The sequence below is a fragment of the Dipteris shenzhenensis genome, chromosome 17 (genome assembly GCF_047967505.1).
Source record: "Dipteris shenzhenensis isolate YYH24624 ecotype China chromosome 17, Dip_SZ_1.0, whole genome shotgun sequence".
Taxonomy (NCBI): domain Eukaryota; kingdom Viridiplantae; phylum Streptophyta; class Polypodiopsida; order Gleicheniales; family Dipteridaceae; genus Dipteris; species Dipteris shenzhenensis.
The window spans coordinates 52,013,277-52,035,484 of NC_141612.1; the positions used below are offsets into that span (position 1 = coordinate 52,013,277).

Here is a 22,208-nt window from a genome sequence, read left to right on the forward strand (position 1 = left end):
TAAAAAGCTAGCATTGCAAAAAGTGATCCCCGTGAAAGCTTGCTAGATTCTAGAGTTGTAAATATGAGCCGAGAGAGAGATTTTGTAGGCCGATTTAACTAAGTACGTGAAGGGATCAAACTCCAAAAAGCAGCAAGGAACCACCCCGCTGCTAGTGGTGCTCGTGTGCTAATTTTGCGTTTACTTAATTTATTTCACACAAGCCTCTAAGTTCTAGCATTAGTTTCTTGCCTTTTCAATGCCATAGCCACTTAGCTACAGGGAGTGTAGCCATGACTATTTGAGGCTGCAATCATGCCAAATGCAACCCATTTTTTATAAGCTCCCTAAGACAAGCTGTTACTATGTAACATACGAAGGGAACGAAGACAGAAAAACAAGAACAGCCAAATGTGGGAAACGAGGCTGACCTGTATCCCACTCTTGACAGTTTAGTCCGCACCGCACTCCAATTTTCGCAACTCTCAGAGACACTAACAGGGTCAAACTATCTCTCTAAGAAGAGGAGAAAATGAATGGAGATTCAAATTGAGGTCTTACATCCTCGATTGCCAAGGCGCTTGAAAAATCCAAGGTCCCGTAACATGTACAAAGCAAAACGAAATCAAAAGTGGTGAGCCCTAAACGCCAATGAGCGCGCCACATTTCGATGAGGTACCGCCATTAAAATTACAGAAAGGCCCAGAAGCTGAAGATCAGTATGGAGCTCGGTTGCCTGCAGCGGCCCATGCCAGAACGTCCTGCGGAAGCTGGCAGTTCAAAGGGGTGGGGGAGACGTTGAAGAGGGCCATCCCGCAAGATTCGGCTGATTGAGGATGAGGAGGGGCGGTGTTCTGCACACCAGGTGGGATACCGGAGAGCTGCAGCTGATTGGTTGTGGCGGCGTCCTCCTCCTCAATGGGGAGGCGGTCGTACGAGGGGTTGAGGAAGGATGCAGCGATTATCAACACAGGCCCCGCTGCGGTGAGAGCTCCCACCACGCTGCCTCCCACAACTTGGCCTTGAGCTCCTGCAAGGGATATCGTGAGGCCTGCAGGGGCCGGCGATGGCAGGAATGCCCCAGACAAAGAGAGGATCTCAAATCGGCCATGGAACGTCACTGTGGCACCCGGAGCTGTCGGCTGCCGCAAGGTAACGTTTGCCACCGTGCCACTGCCGCTCAGCACGCATAATCCCCGCTGCCTCCTCCTCGCAAACCCTGCCACGCTTTCGCTCACATCGCATCCTCCCGCAACTTCGAAGACATGCGGCCTCATCGCATTCTCGCTATCCCTAGTTATTATCACTGGCGGTTTGGGCTTGTTTTTTGAGCCCGGGGGCCTGCCGCGGGGCTTCCTCAAGAGTTCCATGCCATCGCCAGCGCCATTGTGGGGGTAGATCGCCTTGCCTTTCTTCTTACTGCTGCGGCCTGGGCCGCTACTTCTACTGTTCTCGTCCTCGGAAGTCTGGGAGTCACGACTGGGGGCGAGTTGCTGTTGATGGTGGTGGTGGTGCTGCTGCTGGTGATGATGATGCTGCTGCTGCTGTTGGTGGTGATGGTGGTGGTGATGCGGCAATTGTGGATGATGTTGAGGGAAAGGAGAGAGGTTGTTGCCATGGTGGGAAGGGCTGCCTGGCTCGAGGCCAGCCATGCCGAACATGTAGGGAGGAGGTGCGGAGCGGTAGGGAGATCATGGGGTGGTATGAAGAGAGGTTGAGGGGCGGTGCACGAGTCCGGCTGCAAACAGAAGCAGCGAAGCCATGCCACGAGGAGGAGGAGGAGGAGGGGTAAGGGGACAGACAGGTTTGGAGAGAACGCGGAGGCAAGCGTGATGCGAGAGAGAAGGGGAGGTGTGGAAGGGGGAACTTGGGATGGTGAGGACGCAGCGGGAGGGGTGTGCATTGGGGAGTGCGACCCGTGAAGGGCGTTTGACGGGTTCAGTGGTGGGGAGGGGGAGGGGGCGGGAGGGAGAGAGGAAGGGGAGCGGGACAGGGACGGGACCGAGGCTGAGGCTGAGGCTGAGGCTGAGGCGAGGCGAGCTCTTTACACGCCGCCGCTACCAGCATTCTGCCTCCGTGCTTTACGTAACCCCACGCTCTCTCTCTCATCACACAACACACAACACACACACACACACACACATTCCATGTTCATGCATCACGTCCGGGTCCGGGCCCCTGCTCCTCCCTCTGCAAAAAGTACCACAACCCTGCTCTTCTGCTCTGATGCACCCCACATCCCTCGTTTGCGTCGCTCCTCGGACCTCATCACTCTGTCGACAGCGAGTCCCGGCCGCCGCCCGCGCAAAATCGTCTCTTCGCCCGGATCACTCCACTCGGCCTGCTTTTCCTCGAGTCCTCCACACCGCCACGAGTCTTTCCTCATCACCTGTCATCATCACAAGTTGCAACGCTGGTCGCATCGCATCCAGCTTCCTACATCTCTCGTACCGTGTCATCTCTCGTCATGAAGTCTGATTAGACGGACGCTGCTAACTCCAAGTACGCATCCCCGTTTGCACATCACCATACCGTGTCCGTGTACTCCGGCTGCCCCAGCCGGCCTGGGCAGCCGGTTCTACTTGGGGTGGGGCGTTGCGCCTGGACCCTCTTCGTTGGCCAAACCCCAGGTTTGGAGGCCACGATCCCGTCACCCCCGACCCAGGCCCTAAATGTTTGGGGCGGCGACCAAGGAGGGATGGCGTCGTTTGTGAGTGGAGGTGGGCCGCCTGGCAGGCGGGGCGTCGCTGGTCCGTGAGAGTAACTGCAGCGGTCGGGGCGCATGGCAGGGAGATCTGATGGATGGAGACATATACACAGTACACACCACCCTGCGTGCGTTTTAGTGCAGTGCGTGCGGGGGGGTCGTTCTGAGATTGAAGGTACTCATGAATCATGATGAGTCTACTCACACACAAACGACCGAGTCACCGAGGTTTATATTGAGGATATATCGTCCCGCTGCAAGTAAAATTGTACTTTTGGAAAACCGGTTATTACAGTCTACCTACAGTAGCTGCACCGCATGACCTGAACGGGGATTCAGTTTTATAAACGTGTGCACTGTGGACAATTGAGAATTCATGAATCATCGGCCGAAGCAGACTCGTGACTCGTCAGTGGTCACTTGCCTCACTTCACAACCCGGTAAATCATATGGTGGGAAAGATTCCCATTCCCGCCAATGCCATCGTTTGCTTTGACCGCATCTACTAGTCTCAAACCACTATCATTTCGAATCTCTTAAAAAACTTCATGTAATTTCCTTGCTCTCTCTGGACTCTGGAGTCAGAAGAGCGGAGAGAGAGAGAGTCTAGAGACCTACGCTCCACCATTACGTGATATCAATCACACCATACAACGGATATGAATCAACCTACTGCTACTCGTCCCGGTTACATGACACAGACTACTAGGCTCTAGCTGAAGCCTGAAACTCGTAAAGTAATAACAAGGGCTTCCTTGAAGTTCCTTCCCCCTGGTTCTCGTGTCTTTTCTCCAACGCGTTGGCTGGTCCGCCCGAGTCTAGAGGGTCTAGGCTATAGTATCCTGTTGCCTCGGTTTCATCTTCGTACTCTGTCGGCGCAGTCTGCCGTGTCCCAATCTGTGGACAGTTCTTCAATAAAAAAAAATCTGTGGACAGTGGGAATCTCGCTGTCTGGGGACCAGACTGCAGAGTCCATGACTCTAGCTACAGGAGCCTAGCACGAAGACGGGAAGACTGGCCTCCTGAGTCCTCTCTCTAGACTCCTCGTCCGGAAGGCAAAAACTATACTCGTGTGTCGTCCTTCGCCCCCAATAACATTGGATTTTCGAGAATGGAGCGCCAGAAGGGCACCATAGACTCATGGACCTCAGCTATGCACCGCGAAAAAGAGAAAAGCAATTTGTTCTGTCGATAGTATGTCCCCAATGAAAGACCTAAAAATGTGAGCTCTAAACCTCAAAATGGGTGGATTTTTCTCTCATTTTCTAATGCCTACTAATCATTAAGTTCGCCTAGCTCATATCCGCATTCCACACGCTATTCATTTGGCCTTTTGTTTTTTAAAGTCTATTTTTGTCTTTACAACATCATTACTTGGCCAGCACTACATCGTTTTATGAAACTCTAAAATCCTGCTAGGAAATCTTTCTTCAAGAGAACAAATTAAGCAAGATCAAGCCTTCCCTCGGGACCATGTGATGACATGGGCTTTAAGCTGATCGATGGTTGAGGTTCGGCGTTGCCGATCGGACGGTGGAATTTTGCTGTGGCTATCTCGACAGAGTTCCTTTGTCATGGAATGCTGGCCAACGGATTTAGGAGCTATGGGCTACGGGTATTTTACGCGGGACCGTACGTACGTACAAGGTGCCTGAAATTTGGCGCCCATATCTTCTCTGATTTTGACGCTCAGGGCTCACCTATCGCATCCACATCGCCTCTAGCTGCTGAGAAAAATCCCTCTGCCCAACGTGAACATTCTAGGGAAGCCACGATGGGCTTCTGATATAGATATATAAAATGCCTTTTCCCAGCGCCAACGATGGGCTTAGGTAGAGTATCCTTTTCAGCCGTGCACACCTCCTCCCTTCTCAAGTATGCTCACAACCTGAAGCAACATACATTTTTATTTGGATTTCTAGACTTCATCACAAGTTCTATTTTACTAACCATCGTTATAAAAAGTTCTTAAAAAAGCTGCAATCTGATGCTAAGGGCGATACAATATTTAAATTGTAGCACCATCCAAGTTATTTGAAGTAGTTGCATTGGAGACGATCAGTAGCTTCAAGGAGATAAGTACAGCTATCGTCTTTGTTGATAGAGCAGGCCAAGCAACGTCTTGAGAACCACATGCCACTGCAGCCAGAAATCAGCAACATTCAAATACGTCTCTTTTGCTTGAATATTATTATGTGATTACCCCGTACTTCAAAGTCTCCATGCACACATTTTTTCTCCAAGGCTTTTTCACATCGCATATTTGTTTCCTTTTCTCACGCAACTACATTCGTCATCACGATCCTTTGGTATGGTACTCGTGTGTTCTACTATGCAAGTCACTTAGTTCGATGCCACCTCAAGAAATTAGCTCTTAGGGATACCCCGATGATTCAGATTTCTTAAATTGGCTCGGTGGTCATTTAGAGGATTCGAGTTTGCATCGAGGGACTTGCTAGATGAGCATTGTGAATTCTCATTCTGCATGCTGTAAGACATCTAACAAATAATATTTTTGCAAATTTAGAAACTAGGAAGATTCCTTGTGATGGCTACAAAAAGAGGGTTGCTGTCCATGGCCTAAGAGGACATTGCTTGTGTTAGAAATGACCCAACAGAGGGTACACACAACGGAAGCTAGCTCGCATCCATCTCATCATGACCATGCTGAAAAACCAACATCCATACGGCTCTCCAAACATCCATACACACAGCCGTGATGCTTGATATAAGCTACAGTCTACCTCTGTAGCTCCACACGGATTAAACTTTACTCAAACTATGTGTAGTGTTGAGGCTTTTGGGTCGCTTGCTAAATGCTAAACATCTCGGATTTTGTCCTCGCTGTCTTTAGGAGTGAACACGGTGCTCTCTAAATGGTCCTAAAGTTGTGCTTGAACCAGGTCAGAGTTCTAGTTCTGCAGCCTTATGTGAATTCAACAATGGCCAGAGTATCTTTAACCATGCTTCTAGGCCTATGTTGCTTATGCAACGTCTCAGCATTCATCTTGGGAGTACTCCAATGATGCCACCCCCCCTTGGCCCCTTAGCCGAATCCCAAGCTAGCTCGCATCCACCTCATCATGACCATGCTGAAAAACCAACATGAGCTGCCCTCCTACATGCGGATCTTACATGCCATGCCTGTCCATGAGAAACTCCTCAACTAGCTTGTACTCATCTGTAGCTTTTGCCCATAACCTCTCATCCATGCTCTCCTCGAGCCTCCAATGTCCAATGCACTCGTAGATAGCTTCTGCACCATGAGTCTGTGCTCTTGAGACCCCCTTGGCTTTCTTCTCAAAACTGCTCTTACCAATAGCATTTCAGCCGAAGCTGATGTGGTAGGATCGAAAAGCCGCTCGTGCTCTTTGCAACGACGTAGGTCTCGTCTCAAACGTAGTTCGGACGACCAAGAATTGTCCATTTTCGTGAGCAGCCCATAGCCATGCTAGAACCTCAACTGGCACCCCAGGGGTGTGCGCGGTGCGTACTGTGCATGCCAGTCTGCTTGGCCTCACTCCCCTTTACCTCTCATTCCGTGCTCTCAAGCTCGCCCACATTCCTTTGTGTGCATGTGCAACGCTCACGAGAGACCATCATGTCCAATTCCAATGTTGGCTGAGGAGGGGCCAATAAAAGTCGGATGAGGTACTTCAATCATGCTAGAGTTCTCCAATCCTGGTTGTACCTGTATGCAACTCTAGCCAAGGTACCTTAACCAAGGCTTGTAGGCCCCTCTTGCTTGCCAAATAACCCACCATACGGCTTCCTCAGCTTGAGTTTTTTAAAGCGTCCATACGGCTCTCCAAAAACATCCATGCACACAGCCACCACCGCGATGCTTGATATAAGCTAGAGTTCTACCTTTGTAGCTCCACACAGATTAAACTTTGCTCAAGATATGTGTAGTGTTGAGACTTTTGGGCCACTTGCTAAATGCTAAACATCCTAGATTTTGTCGTCGCTGTCTTTTGGAGCGAACACGGTGCTCTCTAACCAGGCCAGAGTTGTAATTCTGTAGCCTTATGTGAATTCAACTATGGCCACGGTATCTTTAACCATGCTTCTGGGCCTATGTTGCTTGCGAAACATCTCATCATTCATCTTGGGAGTACTCCAATGACGCCACCCCCCCTTGGCCCCTTAGCCAAATCCCAAGCGATCCGCCTCATTATGGCCATGCCAAAAAACCAACATGAGCCGCCCTCCTACATGTGGATCTCACATGCCGAGCTTGTCCATGAGAACCTCCTCAACTAGCTTGTACTCGTATGCATCTTTGGCCCATAATCTCTCACATGCTGCGCCCGTCCATAAGAACCTCCTCAACTAGCTTGTACGCGTTTGCAGCTTTGTCCAATGCACTCGTAGCCAGCTTCTCCACCATGAGTCTGCACTCCCGAGATCCCCTTGTCTTTCTTCCCAAAATTGCTTTTACCAGCAGCCTTTCAGCCCAAGACGATGTGGTAGGATCGAAGAGCTGCTCGTGCTGTTCGCAACGGCATAGGTCTCACCTCAAATGGAGTCCGGATGACCAAGAATCGTCCATTTTCGTGAGCAACCCGTTGCCATGCTAGAACCTCAACAACTGGCATCCCAGGGGTGTGCGTGGTGCATGCTGTGCACACCAGTCCTCTTGTGCATGTGAAATGTTCTGATTTACTCTACAATTGTATTTCTATTGGTTTGGTGGAGGCTTAAATGATAGTTATGTCAAGATGGGAAGTTCATCACCTCTTTTTTCAATAATTGTAAAATGAATATGGTTGAAGAGACTGAAATCTTCTATTGCGACTCGTGGTAATATATCAACAATATATGTTGATTGACAGTGGTTGGTTTGTACTCATGGCATCTCGGGTTGGAAATACCAAAAGGAGGACGCTCACATTGCAATTAGGAATGATCGTATTATTTTACGGTTATTAGTCACATTAGTAAATATATTTATATTTTTTTGTTAAAATGAAGATCTATTGATGCCAGATTCTATGAAGAAAGATTCAGAGACTTGTACATCAAAGATTCAGAATGCAGATGAACAAGCAGATGCCTCTGCTTACCATGCTTCTACTATGGAATTCTTCGGTAAACATTACATGGGAAGTCTCACAAGTTTAGATGTGGTAGGGTCTACATATCAGATCTCCTTATCAAGTTCTTTTAATTGTTTGTAGGTGTTAAACATGAATTGGAGTTGGCTATTCGAAAGGACACATTAGTAGATAGAACCTGTTGGGATTGTGTTGCACCTGGGTGCTTGGGAGTCCCACACCAAGAGGGCGATGATCCACTCAATTCCATCATTAGTCACTTTAGGGTGACACACCAATTCGACCCTAGTGGTTATTTGAATTTACTCCAAAATCCTTCAGGTACTTTGCATCTCTGATTTATTTGCGGCTTGAAGATTTTGATAGTATAGATCTTTGATTGGTTGATATATGTCACTCTTCACTGGATATATAGAACTTCTAATCTTTACGGATATTATGTAATGTTACTATATGGAAAGTACCTAGTTGGTCTTATTACAATCCACAATTGAATGACACTTATAATTAAATGTAAGATAAATGATCAAATTAAAATTATAAATGGCTATTATATCGCAACAGGAAAATGTCACATTCTCATTGCTGCTAAGGTCCGAGATTCAACCGGATGTGCCAAGTGGAAATGTAGCTTGCATGGTTGTGTCAAAGAATATTACGAAAGAAGAAAGCTACAGTCACACTTGCATGGATTTCATCGTATAGGAACTATTATCCCACAAGCTAGGACAAGTCGTAGAAGAAAAGAGGAGCAATGCATGAAGGTACAACCTACACGATGGAGGCAACAAGCACATGCTCGAAAAAGCACAATGGAGTTTAAGTGCATAAAGAATGCAAGAGTCTTTCAAAAAAAGCGCAAAATGATGTTTGAGAGGCAATGGGAGCATACAGCCCAGGTGCATGCAAGTATAGAGCGTAAGAGGCTGATACTTGTAGTTTTGTTTGATGCACATCCTTCACTATCCTCTTTGTGTGGATTTAATGGGCTCATGCATGAATCTTTTGGTGAGCGGATAAAGGAATTGAGCAACGAATCCATGCATGACATATTTTTGTTGCTTGCTTCACGTGTATCTTGTGAAGATGCACATGTGCAAGATGCCATCAAAGAGGTGCTAGAAAATTGGGATCCCAAGAACTTTCTATCACCTCTTTGTTTGGCAAAAAGACAAGAATATATTGCATCATTTGAAAGTTGGTTGCATTGGTCACAAAAAAATAAGATTATCACAGAAAAAGATGCATGGGTCCAGGGCAAAGTGCGTATTGCTCTACATGACTATCTCGACATGAGGAGCATTGCCTCCTTGGATGCGGTGGTTAGTATATAGTTATTATTTATGAAAAAAAATTGCATTTAAAAAAGAAGTTTGAGTTCACAATACAAACCATTTTTGTCAATGGTTAGGTTTTGAAGAAAGTAGTCTAATGGTTCAATTTTCAAATAGGATTCAAGTGTGCATACAGGCAGTCGGTCCAAAGAAAAAGTCATCACCCATGGAAAGGTAATACATATGCTTTTGTTGTAAATAACATGAATATGCTTTTACATTAATAGTTGAAATAGGTTTGATAGCATATTGTCTTTTTGCTTTTACATAAGCATCAAAGTTGGTTTCTTACAAGAGTCAGGAATGAGGTATGAATAAATTCTAATTTGTGTTGCTTAACAGAAAGAAGACAAAAATATTGATGTCAATAGCTCAAAAGAAATTGAGAAATATATCTTGTTAGATAAAAATATAGTAAGCCTTGTAGATGTCAAACAAGAAGACGTGTGTCATCCTTCTCTGAGTGTTGACTTGGTAAGAACTCTTGAACTCTTTCTCTAAACACTCTACATAATATTTTTGGATTATACATATTGGACGTTGCTAACTATATACTAAACGTTTTTTCTAGAAACAAGATAATCATGAAGTTGAGCAAAATCCCATCAATTATATTTCTACTAGTGATGATGATACATCTATGGAGTGGTGCTACATGATTATTTAGGTACCGAAATGTCTGTCTACACTCATTAGCATGCCCGGAAAGGACAATTGATTGCAATGAGGCAATTGCAAATGACATCATGTGTGAGGAGATGACAACAGTACATATGGACCTATTCTTCTTGTAAGATTTGCACATTCTTTGAGCTTATGAATCCGCTTTGTTGTCTTTTTGTGTTATACTAACGTTTCATACTTACTTGAATCCAGGTTTTTGGAATACAGGCTTCCTCTGAATGTCTTCAAGGAATACCTTTTTGAGAATCCTCTATGGTATTCAGCTGCAAGCAGGAGAACTAGAAATGGAGAGTATTTGTTCTTAGATGAAAAACTAGCTAGACACTTGCGACCACAAGATCTGTCTATGTACAGGATGTCATTTTTCCCCTTCTGTAATAAGTAAGTGTACACGTTTGAGTGATGTTATGTAACATATCTACATTTTCAAAATATAAGATTTTGTGAAAAATGAAATAGATTGTTCATCTTTTCAAACTTTAATTGCTTCAAATTGTAGTACACATTGGAGTTTGTTCATCTTACATAATCCCAAGATTGGGAAGGACCAGATAGGGAGCTTGCCAAGATCCCCTTCCATTTTGTACCTTGACTCGTTGAGTAAGGGCATTCCCAAAGCCTCCTTGGAGGTCTTTCACAGGTTGCCTGCGTCTCTTCTGATTTTTTCCATTTCATAGTTATAAAATAGTTTGCAATATGAGAATAATATGTCAAGAAGGAAACATGGGCTCCACCATTTCCCTATGGGTGCCCTATTGTTTTACAAGTGTCTATGTGGTAGTGCAGGGGTTTGAAGATATATGCATGCCACACTACAAATGTAGACCTTGTCAAGTGCATTAGTAGCATACTTACGGGCAGTCCTCTATTTGTAAAGGTATGTTCTTTAACGACACTTTTCTATTTGGGCATTTAGGTTTGCTTTTTTTGGATCTATGGGTTAGTAGCAAATGACAGAGATCATGCATGTGATTGTGTAAAGGTCCCTCAATAGCCAAATGCAATTGATTGTGGAGCTTACGTGATGAAATTTATTGAGGAGCTTGTCTATCGAGAAGAAGATGCAAAGCTCTATGCAGTGAAAGACAAGAAATGGTGTAAACGATTTGTAAGCACCAAAAGAAGACTCATGTTGAAGATAAAATCGACTCATTTTTCTTAAATATGGAATGCAGCTAATGTTTTATCATAAATATCTTGCAATTTTATGTGTGTAGATGACTTCAAGTTGGTTTAAGCAAGATCACGTCACAGATCTTAGGGTTCAGTTGAGAACATGGACTGCACATCGAATAGCTGAAAAGCCCCAAAAGAAATGTTGAAGTATGAATATATTTGATTGTGGTTATGCATTTTCAAACTCTTTCTGTGCTTTATTTCAATGCATAGACTTAACATATTTTTTCTTTATTTTCAACATACGTTCAATGGGAAGGAGAGATCAGCGGGGTTGTAAGTGATGAAGAGATCACTAAAGAGGATAACCAAGTGTAAACTTGTTTATTTAGCTTAGCAACTCCAAAAACTTTTTGGCAATGGTGCTCGGGGATGTTGGAGTGTGATCCTTATAGGGGCCTCTTGTAATTTCGTGGTGTCACTTCAATGGTTGGTTGAACTACTCCAACCTGGAAGATAGAAGTTCATTGGTCCATGCATATAAATGAGTGGTGGTGAAATGTGACGTGTGCTCATGACTGTCTCATGGCAACACATGGTGAGATGATTGCTCATATCAATCTTGAGCAAGGCGGTGGCGACTCTAGACATATTGCTATTCGTGTCTCTCCCTTCCTAGACCATGCGTGCTCTCTGGATCTGGTATCTCTTTTGTAGAGTCTCTGGATCAGAGTTTCTGTATGCAGCAACAAGCCTTGTGTGGATGAGTTGCTAGTCCCTCTGATCACTCATGTCTTCTTTGGTTGTAATACAAAGATTTCTAGACACATTGGAGTCGGCCTTTTACTTGGCACGTATTCTTTTGAGTTGGATATTTAATATGCATCTATATCGACATCTTATGTGGGTAGTTTATTGTTTATCACTGTGTTATGTCAGATATTGTACAAATCTATGTGATGAAGTTTTGAAAACTAAATTGGTACCACAATGAAAAATCTTTGAGTAGCTGTGAACTATTGTAAGAATTGTGTAAAAATCTAGGATGATCCGACTTACATTGAAATATGACTAAGGTATCTTAAGCAAGGGCTTTGGGATGTTGTTGCATTGAAAACATCCTGACATTCATTAGTGACACCATAGAGGGCAAACAAAGACCTTTCCAAAAAGCTATGGGATAGCAATTCATTTATGCCAGAGATCTACAATTGTGGTTGCACTTGAATTAATCTCTAGCCAAGGCACCTTTATCCAGGCTTTCGGTCCCTTCTTGCATGTCAAAAATCCCAGCTATCATCTTAGGGGTATTTCAGGGAAACCAGGAGGCTTTCCAAATATCCCTAGAGTCCTGTTTTATGTAGGTTGTAGTTCAGCATGCACAACCCTACATGAATCATAATCTGGCCAAACTCAAGTGACTCCTTGACTCGGGCTTTCTAAACCACAATCAATTGATGTTGATGCCAATGTTCATTGATGCCCATACGTGGGTCTGTAAGTAGTTATGGGACTAGGCTCTATTCATGTTAGAGATTTGACTTGGATTGAAATCTGACTAAGGTATTTTGAGCAACGGTTTTGGGATGTTGTTCCACGCGAAACATCCCAACATTCATCTGTTAAGTCATCAAGGGCAAACACATACCTTTCTAAAAAGCTATGGGGTAGTGCTTCATTCATGCTAGAGTCTAAACCGCACCAGAGCCCTATTTTATGTAGGCCAAAGTTCAACGTCCACAACCCTACATGCCAGAGTTCAGCATGCACAAACCCTACTCAGGTGACTCCTTCACTCAGGCTCTCTAAATGGCCATGGAGCCACAATCAATTGATGCTGATGCCAATGCTCATTGACACCCATACATGGGTTTGTAAATAGTTTTGGGAATGCGCTCGATACATGCCAGAATCTGACTTAGATTTAAATCTGGTTGAGGTTTCTTGAGTAGACTTAGATTGAAACCTGGTTGAGGTTTCTTGCACAAGGGTTTTGGGACATTGTTGCACCCAAAACATCCTGACATTCATCAATGACATCATAGAAGGCAAAGATAGACCTTTCTAGAAAGCTACGGGTTAGCATTTCATTCATGTCAGAGTTCTACACTTGTGGTTTCCCCTGAATTAATCTCTGGCCAAGGCACCTTTATCAAGGCTTTCGGTCCCTTCTTGCATGCCAAAAATCCGAGCTATCATCCTAGGGACATTTTAGGGAAACCAGGACCAGGAGGCTTTCCAAATAGCCCTAGAATCCTGTTTTATGTAGGCCACAGTTCAGCATACACAACCCTACATGAATTATAATCTGGCCAAACTTAGGTGATTTCTTGACTTGGGCTTTCTAAACCACAATCAATTGATGTTGGTGCCAAAACATCCTGACATTCATCAGTGACATCATGGAGGGCAAACAAAGACCTTTCCAAAAAGCTACGGGGTAGCATTTCATTCATGCCAGAGTTCTACAATTGTGGTTTCACCTGAATTAATCTCTGGCCAAGGCACCCTTATCAAGGCTTTCGGTGCCTTCTTGCATGCCAAAAATCCCAGCTATCATACTAGGGGTCTTTCAGGGAAACTAGGAGGCTTTCCAAATAGCCTTAGAGCCCTGTTTTATGGAGGCCACAGTTCAGCACGCAGAGCCATACATGAATTATAATTTGGCCAAACTCAGGTGACTCCTTGACTCGGGTTTTCTAAACCACAATCAATTGACGTTGATGCCAATGTTCATTGATACCCATACGTGGGTCTGTAAGTAGTTATGGGACCACGCTCTATTCATGTTAGAGATTTGACTTGGATTGAACTCTGGCTAAGGTATTTTGAGGAAGGGCTTTGGGATGTTGTTCCACACGAAACATCCCAACATTCATCTGTTAAGTCATCAAGGGCAAACACATACCTTTCTAAAAAGCTATGGGGTAGCACTTCATTCACGCTAGAGTCTAAATAGCACAAGAGCCCTATTTTATGTAGGCCAAAGTTTAACATCCACAACCCTACATGCCAGAGTTCAGCATGCACAACCGTACTCAGGTGACTCCTTCACTCAAGCTCTCTAAATGGCCATGGAGCCACAATCAATTGATGCTGATGCCAATGTTCATTGACACCCATACATGGGTCTGTAAATAGTTTTGGGACCACGCTAGATACATGCCAGAGATCTCACTTAGATTTAATCTGGCTGAGGTTTCTTGAGCAAACTTAGATTGACATTTGGCTGAGGTTTCTTAAGCAAGGGTTTTGGGACATTGTTTCACCCAAAACATCCTGACATTCATCAGTGACATCATGGAGGGCAAACAAAGACCTTTCCAAAAAGCTATGGGGTAGAATTTCATTCATGCCAAAGTTCTACAATTGTGGTTTCACCTGAATTAAAGGCACATTTATCAAGGCTTTTGGGTGCTTCTTACATGCCAAAAATCCCGGCCATCATATAGGGGTATTTCAGGGAAACCAGGAGGCTTTCCAAATAGCCTCAGAGCCCTGTTTTATGGAGACCACAGTGTAGCATGCAGAGCCCTACATGAATTATAATCTGGCCAAACTCAGGTGACTCCTTGACTCTGGATTTCTAAACCACAATCAATTGATGTTGATGCCAATGTTCATTGATACCCATATGTGGGTCTGTAAGTAGTTATGGGACTGGGCTCTATTCATGTTAGAGATTTGACTTGGATTGAAATCTGACTAAGGTATTTTGAGCAAGGGTTTTGGGACGTTGTTCCACACGAAACATCCCAACATTCATCTGTTAAGTCATCAACGGCAAACACATACCTTTCTAAAAAGCTATGGGGTAGCCCTTCATTCATGCTAGAGTCTAAAGAGCACCAGAGCCCTATTTCATGTAGGTCAAAGTTCATTGTCCACAACCCTACATGCCAGAGTTCAGCATGCACAACCCTAAGGTGACTCCTTCACTCAGGCTCTCTAAATGGCCATGGAGCCACAATCAATTGATGCTGATGCCAATGTTCATTGACACCCATACATGGGTCTGTAAATAGTTTTGGGACCGCGCTCGATACATGCCAGAGATCTGGCTTACATTAAAATCTGGCTGAGGTTTCTTGAGCAGACTTAGATTGAAATCTGGCTGAGGTTTCTTGAGCAAGGGTTTTGGGACTGTTGCACCCAAAACATCCTGACATTCATCAGTGACATCATAGAAGGCAAAGACAGACCTTTCTAGAAAGCTACGGGGTAGCATTTCATTCATGCCAGAGCTCTACAATTGTGGTTTCGCCTGAATTAATCTCTGGCCAAGGCACCTTTAACAAGGCTTTCAGTCCCTTCTTGCATGCCAAAAATCCCAACTATCATCCTAGGGATATTTTAGGGAAACCAGGAGGCTTTCCAAATAGCCCTAGAGTCCTGTTTTATGTAGGCTGTAGTTCAGCATGCACAACCCTAGATGAATTATAATCTGGCCAAACTCGGTGATTTCTTGACTAGGGCTTTCTAAACCACAATCAATTGATGTTCATGCCAAAACATCCTGACATTCATCAGTGACATCTTGGAGGGTAAACAAAGACCTTTCCAAAAAGCTACGGGGTAGTATTTCACTCATGCCAAAGTTCTACAATTGTGGTTTCTCCTGAATTAATCTCTAGCCAAGGCACCTTTATCAAGGCTTTTGGTCCCTTCTTGCATGGCAGAAATCCCAGCTATCATATTAGGGGTATTTCAGGGAAACTAGGAGGCTTTCGAAATAGCCTCAGAGCCCTGTTTTATGGAGGCCGCAGTGCAGCACGCAAAGCCATACATGAATTATAATCTGGCCAAACTCAGGTGACTCCTTGACTCGGGCTTTCTAAACCACAATAATTTGATATTGATGCCAATGTTCATTGATACCCATACATGGGTCTATAAGTAGTTATGGGACTGGGCTCTATTCATGTTAGAGATTTGACTTGGATTGAAATCTGACTAAGGTGTTTTGAGCAAGGGTTTTGGGACGTTGTTCCACACGAAACATCCCAACATAAATCTGTTAAGTCATCAAGGGCAAACACATACCTTTCTAAAAAGCTTTGGGGTAGCGCTTCATTCATTCTAGAGTCTAAACAGCACTAGAGCCCTATTTTATGTAGGCCAAAGTTCAACGTCCACAACCCTACATGCCAGAGTTCAGCATGCATAACCCTACTCAGGTGACTCCTTCACTCAGGCTCTCTAAATGGCCATGGACCCACAATCAATTGATGCTGATGCCAATGTTCATTGACACCCATACATGGGTCTTTAAATAGTTTTGGGACTGTGCTCGATACATGCCAGAGATCTAACTTGGATTGAAATCTCGTTGAGGTTTCTTGAGTAGACTTAGATTGAAATCTGGCTGAGGTTTTTTGAGCAAGGGTTTTGGGACATTGTTGCACCCAAAACATCCTGACATTCATAAGTGACATCATAGAAGGCAAAGACAGAGCTTTCTAGAAAGCTACGGGGTAGCATTTCATTCATGCCAGAGTTCTACAATTGTGGTTTCCCCTGAATTAATCTCTAGCCAAGGCACCTTTATCAAGGCTTTTGGTCCCTTCTTGCATGCCAAAAATCCCAGCTATCATCCTAGGGGTATTTTAGGGAGACCAGGAGGCTTTCCTCTGTTTTATGTAGGCCACAGTTCAGCATGCACAACCCTACATGAATTATAATCTGGCCAAACTCACGTGATTTCTTAACTCGGGCTTTCTAAACCACAATGAATTGATGTTGATGCCAAAACATCCTGACAATCATCAGTGACATCATAGAGGGCAAACAAAGACCTTTCCAAAAAGCTACGGGGTAGCATTTCATTCATGCCAGAGTTCTACAATTGTGGTTTCACCTGAATCTCCGGCAAGGCACCTTTATTAAGGCTTTTGGGTGCTTCTTGCATGCCAAGAATCCTAGCCATCATACTGGGGGTATTTCAGGGAAACCAGGAGGCTTTCCAAATAGCCTTAGAGCCCTGTTTTATGGAGGCTAGATTGTAGCACGCAGAGCCCTACACGAATTATAATCTGGCCAAACTCAGGTGACTCCTTGACTCGGGCTTTCTAAACCACAATCAATTGATGTTGATGCCAATGTTTATTGATACCCATACATGGGTCTGTAAGTAGTTATGGGACCGGCGGGCTCTATTCATGTTAGAGATTTGACTTGGATTGAAATCTGACTAAGGTATTTTGAGCAAGGGTTTTGGGACATTGTTCCATGCGAAACATCCCAACATTCATTTGTTAAGTCATCAAGGGCAAACACATACCTTTCAAAGAAGCTATGGGGTAGCGCTTCATTCATGCTAGAGTCTAAATAGCACCAGAGCCCTATTTTATGTAGGCCAAAGTTCAACGTCCACAACCATACATGCCAGAGTTCAGCATGCACAACCCTACTCAGGTGACTCCTTCACTTAGGCTCTCTAAATGGCCATGGATCCACAATCAATTGATGTTGATGCCAATCTTCATTAACACCCATACATGGGTCTGTAAATAGTTTTGGGACCGCGCTCGATTCATGCTAGAGATCTGACTTAGATTGAAATCTGGCTAAGGTTTCTTGAGTAGACTTAGATTGAAATCTGGCTGAGGTCTCTTGAGCAAGGGTTTTGGGACATTGTTTCACCCAAAACATCCTGACATTTATTAGTGACATCATGGAGGGCAAACAAAGACTTTTCCAAAAAGCTACGGGGTAGCATTTCATTCATGCTAGGGTTCTACGATTGTGGTTTCACCTGAATTAATCTCTGGCCAACAAGGCACATTTATCAAGACATTCAGGCGCTTCTTGCATGCCAAAAATCCCAGCCATCATACTAGGGGTATTTCAGGGAAACCAGGAGGCTTTCCAAATAGCCTCAGAGCCCTGTTTTATGGAGGCCAGAGTGCAACAAGCAGAGCCCTACATGAATTATAATCTGGCCAAACTCAGGTGACTCCTTGACTCGGGCTTTCTAAACCACAATCAATTGATGTTGATGCCAATGTTCATTGATACCCATATGTGGGTCTGTAAGTAGTTATGGGACAGGGCTCTATTCATGTTAGAGATTTGACTTGGATTGAAGTCTGACTAAGGTATTTTGAGCAACGGTTTTGGGACGTTGTTCCACACGAAACATCCCAACATTCATCTGTTAAGTCATCAACGGCAAATACATACCTTTCTAAAAAGCTATGGGGTAGCCCTTCATTCATGCTAGAGTCTAAAGAGCACCATAGCCCTATTTCATGTAGGTCAAAGTTCATTGTCCACAACCCTACATGCCAGAGTTCAGCATGCACAACCCTAAGGTGACTCCTTCACCTAGGCTCTCTAAATGGCCATGGAGCCACAATCAATTGATGCTGATGCCAATGTTCATTGACACCCATACATGGGTCTGTAAATAGTTTTGGGACCGCGCTCGATACATGCCAGAGATCTGGCTTAGATTAAAATCTGGCTGAGGTTTCTTGAGCAGACTTAGATTGAAATATGGCTGAGGTTTCTTGAGCAAGGGTTTTGGGACTGTTGCACCCAAAACATCCTGACATTCATCAGTGACATCATAGAAGGCAAAGACAGACCTTTCTAGAAAGCTACGGGGTAGCATTTCATTCATGCCAGAGCTCTACAATTGTGGTTTCGCCTGAATTAATCTCTGGCCAAGGCACCTTTAACAAGGCTTTCGGTCCCTTCTTGCATGCCAAAAATCCCAACTATCATCCTAGGGATATTTTAGGGAAACCAGGAGGCTTTCCAAATAGCCCTAGAGTCCTGTTAGGCTGTAGTTCAGCATGCACAACCCTACATGAATTATAATCTGGCCAAACTCGGTGATTTCTTGACTAGGGCTTTCTAAACCACAATCAATTGATGTTCATGCCAAAACATCCTGACATTCATCAGTGACATCATGGAGGGTAAACAAAGACCTTTCCAAAAAGCTACGGGGTAGTATTTCACTCATGCCAAAGTTCTACAATTGTGGTTTCTCCTGAATTAATCTCTAGCCAAGGCACTTTTATCAAGGCTTTCGGTCCCTTCTTGCATGGCAAAAATCCCAGCTATCATACTAGGGGTATTTCAGGGAAACTAGGAGGCTTTCGAAATAGCCTCAGAGCCCTATTTTATGGAGGCCGCAGTGCAGCACGCAAAGCCATACATGAATTATAATCTGGCCAAACTGAGGTGACTCCTTGACTCGGGCTTTCTAAACCACAATCAATTGATATTGATGCCAATGTTCATTGATACCCATACATGGGTCTATAAGTAGTTATGGGACTGGGCTCTATTCATGTTAGAGATTTGACTTGGATTGAAATCTGACTAAGGTGTTTTGAGCAAGGGTTTTGGGACGTTGTTCCACACGAAACATCCCAACATTCATCTGTTAAGTCATCAAGGGCAAACACATACCTTTCTAAAAAGCTTTGGGGTAGCGCTTCATTCATTCTAGAGTCTAAATAGCACTAGAGCCCTATTTTATGTAGGCCAAAGTTCAACGTTGACAACCCTACATGCCAGAGTTCAGCATGCATAACCCTACTCAAGTGACTCCTTCACTCAGGATCTCTAAATGGCCATGGACCCACAATCAATTGATGCTGATGCCAATGTTCATTGACACCCATACATGGGTCTTTAAATAGTTTTGGGACTGCGCTCGATACATGCCAGAGATCTAACTTGGATTGAAATCTCGTTGAGGTTTCTTGAGTAGACTTAGATTGAAATCTGGCTGAGGTTTTTTGAGCAAGGGTTTTGGGACATTGTTGCACCCAAAACATCCTGACATTCATAAATGACATCATAGAAGGCAAAGACAGAGCTTTCTAGAAAGCTACGAGGTAGCATTTCATTCATGCCAGAGTTCTACAATTGTGGTTTCCCTTGAATTAATCTCTAGCCAAGGCACCTTTATCAAGGCTTTTGGTCCCTTCTTGCATGCCAGAAATCCCAGCTATCATCCTAGGGGTATTTTAGGGAGACCAGGAGGCTTTCCAAATAGCCCTAGAGTCCTGTTTTATGTAGGCCACAGTTCAGCATGCACAACCCTACATGAATTATAATCTGGCCAAACTCACGTGATTTCTTAACTCGAGCTTTCTAAACCACAATGAATTGATGTTGATGCCAAAACATCCTGACAATCATCAGTGACATCATAGAGGGCAAACAAAGACCTTTCCAAAAAGCTACGGGGTAGCGTTTCATTCATGCCAGAGTTCTACAATTGTGGTTTCACCTGAATTAATCTCCGGCAAGGCACCTTTATTAAGGCTTTTGGGTGCTTCTTGCATGCCAAGAATCCTAGCCATCATACTCGGGGTATTTCAGGGAAACCAGGAGGCTTTCCAAATAGCCTTAGAGCCCTGTTTTATGGAGGCTAGATTGTAGCACGCAGAGCCCTACACGAATTATAATCTGGCCAAACTCAAGTGACTCCTTGACTCGGGCTTTCTAAACCACAATCAATTGATGTTGATGCCAATGTTTATTGATACCCATACATGGGTTTGTAAGTAGTTATGGGACCGGGCTCTATTCATGTTAGAGATTTGACTTGGATTGAAATCTGACTAAGGTATTTTGAGCAAGGGTTTTGGGACATTGTTCCATGCGAAACATCCCAACATTCATTTGTTAAGTCATCAAGGGCAAACACATACCTTTCAAAGAAGCTATGGGGTAGCGCTTCATTCATGCTAGAGTCTAAATAGCACCAGAGCCCTATTTTATGTAGGCCAAAGTTCAACGTCCACAACCATACATGCCAGAGTTCAGCATGCACAACCCTACTCAGGTGACTCCTTCACTTAGGCTCTCTAAATGGCCATGGATCCACAATCAATTGATGTTGATGCCAATCTTCATTAACACCCATACATGGGTCTGTAAATAGTTTTGGGACCGCGCTCGATTCATGCTAGAGATCTGACTTAGATTGAAATCTGGCTAAGGTTTCTTGAGTAGACTTAGATTGAAATCTGGCTGAGGTCTCTTGAGCAAGGGTTTTGGGACATTGTTTCACCCAAAACATCCTGACATTTATTAGTGACATCATGGAGGGCAAACAAAGACTTTTCCAAAAAGCTACGGGGTAGCATTTCATTCATGCTAGGGTTCTACGATTGTGGTTTCACCTGAATTAATCTCTGGCCAACAAGGCACATTTATCAAGACATTCAGGCGCTTCTTGCATGCCAAAAATCCCAGCCATCATACTAGGGGTATTTCAGGGAAACCAGGAGGCTTTCCAAATAGCCTCAGAGCCCTGTTTTATGGAGGCCAGAGTGCAACAAGCAGAGCCCTACATGAATTATAATCTGGCCAAACTCAGGTGACTCCTTGACTCGGGCTTTCTAAACCACAATCAATTGATGTTGATGCCAATGTTCATTGATACCCATATGTGGGTCTGTAAGTAGTTATGGGACAGGGCTCTATTCATGTTAGAGATTTGACTTGGATTGAAGTCTGACTAAGGTATTTTGAGCAACGGTTTTGGGACGTTGTTCCACACGAAACATCCCAACATTCATCTGTTAAGTCATCAACGGCAAATACATACCTTTCTAAAAAGCTATGGGGTAGCCCTTCATTCATGCTAGAGTCTAAAGAGCACCATAGCCCTATTTCATGTAGGTCAAAGTTCATTGTCCACAACCCTACATGCCAGAGTTCAGCATGCACAACCCTAAGGTGACTCCTTCACTCAGGCTCTCTAAATGGCCATGGAGCCACAATCAATTGATGCTGATGCCAATGTTCATTGACACCCATACATGGGTCTGTAAATAGTTTTGGGACCGCGCTCGATACATGCCAGAGATCTGGCTTAGATTAAAATCTGGCTGAGGTTTCTTGAGCAGACTTAGATTGAAATCTGGCTGAGGTTTCTTGAGCAAGGGTTTTGGGACATTGTTGCACCCAAAACATCCTGACATTCATCAGTGACATCATAAAAGGCAAAGACAGACCTTTCTAAAAAGCTATGGGGTAGCATTTCATTCATGCGAGAGTTCTACAATTGTGGTTTCCCCTGAATTAGCTAAGGCACCTTTATCAAGGCTTTTGGTCCCTTCTTGCATGCGTAGGCCGTAGTTTAGCATGCACAACCCTACATGATTTATAATCTGGCCAAACTCAGGTGATTTCTTGAGTCGGGCTCTCTAAATGGCCATGGAACCACAATCAATTGATGCTGACACCAATGTTCATTGATACCCATGCATGGGTCTGTAAATAGTTCTGGGACCATGCTCGATTCATGCTAGAGATTTGACTTAGATTGAAATCTAGCTGAGGTTTCTTGAGCAAGGG

At 44.2% G+C, this 22,208-nt stretch overlaps 1 pseudogene; it reads right to left on the bottom strand.

Annotated features, from left to right (window-relative positions):
- Positions 1-546: 546 nt before the first annotated feature.
- Positions 547-1,821, bottom strand: LOC147892273 (AT-hook motif nuclear-localized protein 16 pseudogene; annotated as a pseudogene).
- Between the last annotated feature and the right edge of the window lie 20,387 nt (positions 1,822-22,208).